The sequence below is a fragment of the Quercus lobata genome, chromosome 4 (assembly GCF_001633185.2).
Source record: "Quercus lobata isolate SW786 chromosome 4, ValleyOak3.0 Primary Assembly, whole genome shotgun sequence".
Taxonomy (NCBI): domain Eukaryota; kingdom Viridiplantae; phylum Streptophyta; class Magnoliopsida; order Fagales; family Fagaceae; genus Quercus; species Quercus lobata.
In genome coordinates, this window is record NC_044907.1 from 77,221,464 (window position 1) to 77,227,635 (window position 6,172).

The window sequence follows — 6,172 nt, forward strand, 5'->3', positions numbered from 1 at the left end:
ACTAAGCATTTTGAGAAGGGATCTAGCAACATGAGTTTGTTCTTTTTTTAACTTGGGGCATTGGGGTCTTATGTGACCAATCACACCACAATGGTGGCAAGTAGGAACAAACTTAGATCCACTCAATTCCTTAAGATGAGACCTAAACAGAGGCTTAGGCTTAAGAGCCTTTCTCTCCACTTTTTGATTTCTTTTGTGTGAAGGAATGTACACCGATTTGTCCTTTGAGGTAGAACACACAATTGGGTACCACAACATGATTGCAACAAATAATTTCATCCTTATTAGCAATAGGTTTAGCAATCAAACGATAGCCTAGCACGACTCTTCAGTTTCTTGTCATATGCTCCTCACGTACTCTTTCGTGACTTTGCTTCTCGCGAGCTTCTTGCAAAATCCACTGATTCTTCATTTAAGCTTGAGTCTTCACCAACTTAATACTAAACCCAATACAATAAAATCCCACAAAATACAAGGAACAAAATTAAAGCAATTACAATACTTTTTGTCATGGAATAAAGCCAACATAAAACATAGTTATAAATCACAACTTTACAGTTTTGAATTTGGTAATTTTAGCTAATTCAACCTTAACTTGAGTATAAACCATGCAGCTTCTCAAAAAAAAAAAGAAAAAAAAAAAGAGTATAGACTATGGAATGATAGTTTTGCCTTTCCTGTATATATAATGTTGTCCATTTCTTGTTGGGTCCATTGATAGTTTTAGTATATGACTATGCATCAAAATCTGAAATTAATAGTTTTGCATAATTCGAGAAATTTAGTTTATTTTAGCAATTTTTGAAGATTAAAATATAAATTATAGCTGTTTTGATAACTTTAAATAGACCAAGTTAATTATCCCTTCTTTCTCTATTTATAATTCTTTCTCGTGTTGTTGTGTAGCAAGAACACCAAAATTGCTCAAATCACAGGAAAAACCAAAGTCGGAGCTAGGGGGTCGAGGAAGGCAATTCCTCCCTTACCCCACCAAAAAGCCAACCCTTTGTAAACTATCCATAAAAAACAAAACAAGAAACCGAAACTTTCTCCCAATCCCTCACTCATCCAATAATCCAACCCATTAAAAATGTTCTTGTAGTCAAGATTTTTTTAAAAAAAGATTCTTCTTATATATAATGGCAAAATTCAAAATCCAAAATGCTATAATATCCTTTTTAAGGTTTTCATTTTTTATTTTTATAAAAAAAATTATTACTATAAACCCACCTTTGAATAGTTGGAAATGAAAATTATGGCAGCACAGTAAAAAAGGTTCATTGTTGTATGCTGTCTTTTTGATAGTTACAACAATGAGGAAGAGTGATTTGAACCTTGACTCTCCTAATAAAGGAGAGTAGACTATGCCCTAAATTACATGGCTCTTGATTAAATGTGATATGATTTCCTAAAAGCAAAATCAAGACATATATAAATATTTTAAAAATTTTTGAAGTATATTGTTGTCATACTTTCAAGTTAATTATACTCTGAAAAATTCAAATCACCTATTTGAATTTCTTATAATAAGATTAATCTTTCAAGTTCATCTATTCATGAATCATAACTAGATAGTGATGGTTTTTTATTTATATATTTTACTTGTAAGAAATATATACTTGTGGTAACCTATGCTTGTTGAGAAACTTAAGCATAATAATGAATACGTTAAGTCTAATAGATTATAGTATATTTTGTATGAGTTTAAAAAAAAAAAAAAAATTCTTTAATTGATTTTATTATTATTTATATTGGGTAACACTTTTGGGATGAATTTTGTTTAAAACCTTTGATTTTAGTCTTCTCCCCCTTGAGCTAAATTCCTCGCAGTACCACCGGGCACTGGCCCTGCCAAACTAGACCCACAACATGTCATCCCCATTGCCCCTTGACCGAAGCCACCAAACCCATTCCACTGTCCTTTGGTCGAAGGCACCAGACGCCAGTGATCTTCTCATTGACATCACTGTAAGCCCCACCAATTCTTCAAAAATGTTCTTCCCCGAATTGATTTATTTGTTTTTTCATAAATTTTTGGAATCCACTATATATGATTTGCGGATTTCTTTTGTTTGAGACCATGTTAGCAAATTTCAAATGATACTATGTTAACGGTATCAAAATTCAATACGTGTGAAATATGTCGGTAATAAATAACTACTATCCCACGAACAAATAAAAGACATTTGTTTGTGGGTAGTTATTTTTATACACATGCTCTCATTTATTGGGTTTTAATATTGATGACCCGGTATTATTTGATACAATCTTTTTTTTTTTTTTTTTATTTGAGCAAGAATGGAGACTTTATTTTTTTGATAAATTGGGGGAAAACACTTGGCAAGCCACATTGTTTGCCTTGCTTTTGTCAAATGCCACTCAACGCTATGTTAGCGACCTAAGCAAGAATTATAACAGCGAATGAACAGGAGGACTAACTTGGTTTGTTTTAACTTTTTTGAGGACTAAAATCAATTTTATAAATTTCAGGGATAAATAAAAATTGACCCAAATTTTAAGAACCAAATGTATATTTTTGCTGAAATTTCACTGTGTTTCTGGGTGTTGATTGTTCTTGTTCTTGCAAAGGAACTAGTTATTTTTCTAGCTCTCTATGCCATTGAGTTACAGAATAGTGTTTCCCTATGATGCTTCAGTATGAAACCATGCTAATGCTGATGAGTCTGTGATTGATCCTTTTTTCATCCATTTGCTGAGGGAACGAGAGTGTAAATTGACAAATCGTAGAATTTTTAGAACCATATTGAACTTCTAGTGCAAATGCATTGCTTTAACATTTTGGAAAGCTGCAAAGCCTGAATGCCATTGTTTTTCTGTTGTTGTGAACCCACAGTGAGACTTCTTGTGTAATGTGCAGACCAATGAGAAATCATCAATGGAAAATAGACAAGTTAATAAGGTCTGAGTCTTCCTTGTTGGCTGGCTAGCAAATGCTAAACTCTTACATCCTGCCAGTGCCGGCTGAACAATGGAGCAAAAAATCGGTCGCCTAAGGCCTCAAGTAAAAAAAAGGCCCCCAAATTTTAACCAATAGGGTTATTTATAATCAATAAATAAAATAATATTTTTTTACCAAATGAAAAACAAATAAAAAATAGAGAAAAATGCAACGTTTACAATATTTTTTACAACACTTTTACAATTATGCTAAGTAGTAGGTTGTTACAACCTGTTATTGATGGCAAAAAAATAATTATAGTGATATTTTCAAAGAGAAAAAAAAAAAAGCAACTTAAAACCTAGGATTTGTTGTAAAAAAATATTGTGAATGTTGTACTTTTAAAAAAAATAAGAATAATAATAAAGAGCTTAGTTAGCAAACTTTTACTAGTTCTCATTTAAGTCCACCACTAACACCACTCTTTTACTTACTATTATCAATCTACCATATCAACAAGTATGAAAAATTTTGTCAAAATTTTTTTGTTTATAAAATTTCGAAAAAAAGAAAATTTTTTTACGTAGTTTATGTTAATTAGTAGTAATTTTGTATCTAAAACAAGATAATCAATTTTCGCCTTAGGCCTCCAAATACATCAAGCTGCCCCTACATCTTGCTCCTGTTCCTCCTAAACAAACGCTACCTGAGCAACAGTAGTTGTGCGTCAACAGCCTTAACAGCTGTTACAACAATTTTGGTGTTAATTTTGACAAATGTTGAAGATTGGGACTCCACAACAATGAGCCATTAGACAAGCCTTGGCCCCTTACCCAATCCTTTGCCATTTTTTTTTTCTTTTAAATATAGATTTAACAATTGGATTCTAAATTTCGTTGTTGATGTAGAACAGACCTTCATGGCCTTTTTTTGGACTCTCATGCGCGCTTGAAATCAACGCGTAAGGCAAAAGGCACTAGTAGAAATCATGTGTGACAGAGTCGAAATTGCATGAAATTTGGCAAGCTGAAGCGAAACGCCATTTTGAACAATAGTTGTCACTGTGCCACAAGAAACCCCTTGAAAATGGCGAATTTCTTTGTTTAACACTCGAAAACTGTGATTTTGCCATTTATAGTAATTTTTGTTTCCTCAATAACTTTTTGCTCAAAATTCAAAATAATATCCCGTTTGTTTTGAGATGACCATTTAAGTCAATAGTTTATGATTTTGCATTTAACCCAATTTTACCATTTTTGGTAAATTTCAGTATTTTGCCACCTAAACTCGTAATTAGTGTGAATTAGGGTGTTAGACATTTCCTAAACTTCCTAGGGTCTTACTTTCTCAATATTTATATGCTTTGTAGTCGTCAAGGACAAAGCAGATTATTATTAATAAAATTTAGACGTTTTGTCAAAATTCTTTTTCTGGTGGATTTCAGTTTATCATCTTGTAGATTCAAGGGACTTCTCGTGAATTTGAGATTTACTACTCAAAAACTGATAGTTTAGTTTCTGTCTATCAATATGCGGAGGCTCACTCAAAGTGCAATTTACATTTGCTTGAGCGAGTTCATAAAGCTCACTTGAACGAATGTAGTTTCATTTTAGCTAAGGTAGTCTCACTCAAGTGAGATGGTAATAGAATGTGCTATTTTTGTATAAAAATGAGGGAAATGAGACATTTTATGTCTGTAATGGTTAGTTACTACTGAGGTATGCTTTTGAAGGGTTGCACAAACCAAACTGACTCTTCATTCCTCATTAGTGCCTTTCCAAAGGCAATTTTTCATTGTTTATAAATATAGCCTTCATTTTCGATTTTTATAGATTTGACACCATTAGAGAGGTTCACAAAATTCTCAAAGTTTGTTACTTGAAGATATTTGGTTTAATTGTATCCTGGAAAGAATCTTTCTGCAATTGATTAGTAATTATTCCCTTGTTCATGCCTCTATTGTATTGTTAGTGAAATGTTGACATGGCAAAATCTAGACTATTAAATCATTAAAGAGTAGTTAGGATTTAAGAAAATCTATTAATAAAGTACCCTAGGAAATCTAGAGGATTTAAATCCTCAATTATTAGTAATTCACATGCCCTTTTATATGCGTGCATTAATATATCAATATGATCACACAAATGAAGTTTATCTGAAATCCTCCTCACTCTTTGGTTAATTAGGTAGGTAAAATTGGATGGATTAGGATTAAGTTATTTCTACACCACTCTATGATTTTTTATTAGATTAATATTTTGAAAATTTCACAATTGGCTTACATATTCTTTTTGTTTTTAATATGCATGTAAAATTTCATTTTTGGATGTTGTTTACTATTTGATCTATAAGTTCATGTAATTAGAGTTAAAAATACTTGAAATTTAAACATTTTATTCAAGATAGTTATGATATCTAATCATTTGCTAGTATTAAGGGTATAGGTAATGTAATTTAATGGTTGATTTATCAAAATGCTTGTTAATAAAATTTATGAAGTAGTGTAATATTGAAAAGAGTTATAACTTATAATGACTAATGAGTGTAACTTGAACTTAATCCTAAATTGGATATTTTCTCATTTTCCTTATCTTTCGCTATCACTTCCTTGCCTTAAATCATTTCTATTTTCTTTCTTATTTTATTATTTACTTTCAATGAAAGTTAGCTTGACATCCATGCTTAAAAATGCGCATTGTATGATAACATTTTGTCTTCATCACTGACTTATAATGATGACACATTATTTGAGAATTAATATTTTGTCTTTTTAATCAACTGATTTATGAGTAGCAGGAACTTTTCAGTTCGGATCCTTCATAGTTCAATCTTTTTAAGTGGATGGGTTCCATTTTGTTCAATTGAAATAAGAGACCTATGTTTGAATCCCACCGAGATAACAAAAGAATCAATTGATATCTTGCTTATAATTTTGCAACTTGTAAATGTCTTAGGTTCAAATAATATATATTTATATATCTCTCTCTCTCTCTCTAGGCCAATTGAATCCTCAAAATCCCTCCAATTTCATGTGTATGACGTACGGCATTTGAAAATTAAATAAATATCAAATGTAGCACATCCTGCTAAAGATTGGAGGGAATCCTTTCTCGAAAACGAAAAGTCCTATGTATGTGTGTGTTTGTGTCAATTAATATCAAATAAATATGGGGAAATTCCATTTCAAATACAGATACAGTTACAATGTCATGAACAAGCTCTTCATATCACAACGACTAAGGAGAGAGATGAATTTAACAACATAGATAATAA

The 6,172-nt window shown here is 31.4% G+C and overlaps 1 non-coding gene across 1 annotated transcript; it reads left to right on the top strand.

Annotated features, from left to right (window-relative positions):
• The first annotated feature begins 2,638 nt into the window (after positions 1-2,638).
• Positions 2,639-2,724, top strand: LOC115988208. The gene has a single exon (XR_004091384.1). It is a non-coding gene; the product is annotated as a small nucleolar RNA snoR53Y (small nucleolar RNA).
• The last annotated feature ends 3,448 nt before the right edge of the window (positions 2,725-6,172 follow it).